This window comes from Oncorhynchus keta, chromosome 25, assembly GCF_023373465.1.
Source record: "Oncorhynchus keta strain PuntledgeMale-10-30-2019 chromosome 25, Oket_V2, whole genome shotgun sequence".
Taxonomy (NCBI): Eukaryota; Metazoa; Chordata; class Actinopteri; order Salmoniformes; family Salmonidae; genus Oncorhynchus; species Oncorhynchus keta.
In genome coordinates, this window is record NC_068445.1 from 17,677,575 (window position 1) to 17,681,491 (window position 3,917).

The following is a 3,917-nucleotide window of genomic DNA, read 5'->3' on the forward strand; positions in this document are numbered from 1 at the left end:
GCTTCTCCTATTGGTGCAACGGCTGTCACTCTTTCTTCTTACCTGCCAACACAGACAGCCCTGACGTGGCAGCAGGATGCAGATATCCGTATGCACAAGAGGGGATGGAAAGCAAATCTGTAAAGTGTCAACCAACCAATATTTATTCAGAGTTTATGATAACATTTATGTAGGTCTTTGTCAGTATATTCGTTTATTACTTTATATCTGCCTAATTTTAAAGATGTATTATACAGGACTCGCTCCGCTATTTCCTGGTTGCAAACATTGTAATAGTTGGCTTAATTTCAGTTTATGTGACAAAACAAGCAAGTATAGTGTAGAAAATCAGTGTACCATCTAAACCGCCGTGAACTGTCTTTTCAATTACATTTTTTTTTCTGTTTGAAACTGGTGTACACAACCGAAAGTAAAATAGGGCGCAAAAACAATTACCATGTTATTTTTGCGAGGACTATTTGATTCTGAGTTTGGACATACAGTCGTATGAAAAAGTTTGGGCACCCATCAGAGGCTGCATAATAATTTCCTCTGTCGTCACAGAAAATGATCACAGTGGCATGCCATTCATTTTCTAATAAAAGCTGAGTACTGGGGTATTGTCCAGAAAAATATTTTTAGTGTAGCAATATTAAGTTGTATGAAATTAAATCAGATGTGAAAAATAGGCTATGAAGAAATGTGGGCACCCTTGGCATTCTGTTGATTTGAATACCTGTAACTACTTAGCACTGATTTATTGGAACACACATTTGGTTTGGTGAGCTCATTAAGCCTTGAACTTCATAGACAAGTGCATCCTGTAACGGCGTTCTTCGTTTGTCGAAAGAGAGTCGGACCGAAATGCAGCGTGGTTGTTACTCATGTTCTTTAATGAAGAGAATGACGATACATTAAATAACTAAATAAATACAAAAAACAACAAACGGAACGTGAAACCTAATACAGCCTATCTGGTGAATAATAATAATAATAATAATAATATAATAATATAATAATAATATAATATATATATAATAAATATATATAATAATAATGGTGAACACTACACAGAGACAGGAACAATCACCCGCGAAATACACAGTGAAACCCAGGCTACCTAAATACGGTTCCCTATCAGAGACAACAAGAATCACCTGACTCTGATTGAGAACCGCCTCAGGCATCCAAGCCTAAACTAGACACACCCCGAAACAACCACAATCCCAATGCCTACAAAAAAAACAATACGACAACACAATAAACCCATGTCACACCCTGGCCTGAACAAATATATAACGAAAACACAAAATACAATGACCAAGGCGTGACACATCCAATCATGAGAAAAGGTATTTAAGGCCAATTGCAAGTTGTTGTTCTCTTTGACTCTCCTCTGAAGAGTGGCAACATGGGGGCCTCAAAACAACTCTCAAATTACCTGAAAACAAAGACGCACCTCACAACCATAGGGAGGGTCCGGGTGGGCGTCTGTCCATGGTGGCGGTTCTGGCTCGGGACGTGGACCCCACTCCATTAATGTCATAGTTCCTCCCCTTCGCGTCCTGGGATAATCCACCCTCGCCGCCGACCATGGCCTAATAGTCCTCACCCAGAATCCCACTGAACTGAGGGGCAGCTCGGGACTGAGGGGCAGCTCGGGACTGAGGAGCAGCTCGGGACTGAGGGGCAGCTCGGGACTGAGGGGCAGCTCGGGACTGAGGGGCAGCCCGGGACTGAGGGGCAGCCCGGGACTGAGGGGCAGCCCGGGACTGAGGGGCAGCCCAGTACTGAGAGAAAGCCCAGTACTGAGAGGAAGCCCAGTACTGAGATGAAGCTCAGGCAGGTAGTGGGCTCCGGTAGATCTGGCTGGCTGGCGGATCTGGAAGATTCTGGTTGACTGGCAGATCTGGAAGAGACTGGTTGACTGGCAGATCTGGAAGAGACTGGTTGACTGGCAGATCTGGAAGAGACTGGTTGACTGGCAGATCTGGAAGAGACTGGTTGACTGGCAGATCTAGCTGCTCTATGCAGACTGGCGGCTCTGGCTGCTCCGTGCAGACTGGCCGCTCCTTGCAGACTGGCAGCTCCTTGCAGACTGACAGCTCTGGCTGCTTCATGCAGACTGACAGCTCTGGCTGCTTCATGCAGACTGACATCTCTGGCTGCTTCATGCAGACTGACAGCTCTGGCTGCTCCATGCAGGCTGGCAGCACCTTGCAGACTGGCAGCTCCTTGCAGACTGGCAGCTCCTTGCAGACTGACAGCTCCTTGCAGACTGACAGCTCTGGCTGCTCCATGCAGGCTGACAGCTCCTTGCAGACTGACAGCTCCTTGCAAACTGGCAGCTCCTTGCAGACTGGCAGCTCCTTGCAGACTGACAGCTCTTTGCAGACTGGCAGCTCTGACTGCTTCATGCAGACTGACAGCTCTGGCTGCTTCATGCAGACTGACAGCTCAGGCTGCTCCGAACAGGCAGGAGGCTCCGGCAGCGCTGTAGAGGAGGAAGGCTCTAGAAGCGCTGAACAGGCGGGAGACTCCGACAGCGCAGGAGGGAAGGAAGGCTCTGGCTGTGCTGAACAGGCGAGGCGCACTGAAGGCCTGGTGCGTGGTGCTGGAACTGGTGATACTGGACCGAGGACACGCACAGGAAGCCTGGTGCGGGGAGCTGCTACTACCGGAGGACTGGTATGTGAAGGTGTACTGGAGAGCCTGAGAGCAGGACTGGCACAGGACGTGCAAGGCTAGGTAGGTACACAGGAGGCCTAGTGCGTGAGGCTGGCACATTTTTCACCAGCCGACTAACACGCACCTCAGGACGAGTATGGAGCGCTAACCCAGGTGCCATCAAATCCCCGACACGCTCCGTCGGATGAATCTTGTACCTAACGCACCAAGCTATCAACTCCCTCATTACTCTCCACTCCACCTTCCCCATTAACTCCCTCACAGTCTCTGCTTCGCTCACCTCTAACACCGGCTCTCCTCCATGGCTCTTCACGATTAACAAGGAGAGTTGGCTCAGGTCTATCTCCTGACTAAGCCACTCTCCCTCTGAGCCCCCCCCCCCCAATACATTTTTGGGGCTGACTCACAGGCTTTCCTCTGCGCCGTCGTGATTGCCTCTCCAACTCCATTCTCCTATAGCCCTCTTCGCACTGCTCCAGCGAATCCCAGGCGGGCTCCGGCACTCTCTCTGGGTCGACCGCCCACCAGTCTATTTCTTCCCACGTCGTATACTCCAAGCTTCTGCTGTCCATAACGTCCTCCCTTCGCTGCTCCTGCTGTCGATGCCTGTTATCATGCCACTCGGTCCGTGTGTGGTGGGTGATTCTGTAACGGCGTTCTTCGTTTGTCGAAAGAGAGTCGGACCGAAATGCAACGTGGTTGTTACTCATGTTCTTTAATGAAGAGAATGACGATATAATGAAATAACTAAATAAATACAAAAAAACAACAAACGGAACGTGAAACCTAATACAGCCTATCTGGTGAACACTACACAGAGACAGGAACAATCACCCACGAAATACACAGTGAAACCCAGGCTACCTAAATACGGTTCCCTATCAGAGACAACAAGAATCACCTGACTCTGATTGTGAACCGCCTCAGGCATCCAAGCCTAAACTAGTCACACCCCTAATCAACCACAATCCCAATGCCTACAAAAACCCCAATACGACAACACAATAAACCCATGTCACACCCTGGCCTGAACAAATATATAACGAAAACACAAAATACAATGACCAAGGCGTGACACATCCAATCATGAGAAAAGGTATTTAAGGCCAATTGCAAGTTGTTGTTCTCTTTGACTCTCCTCTGAAGAGTGGCAACATGGGGGCCTCAAAACAACTCTCAAATTACCTGAAAACAAAGATTGTTCAACATTATGGTTTAGAGGAAGGCTACAAAAAGCTATCGCAGAGATT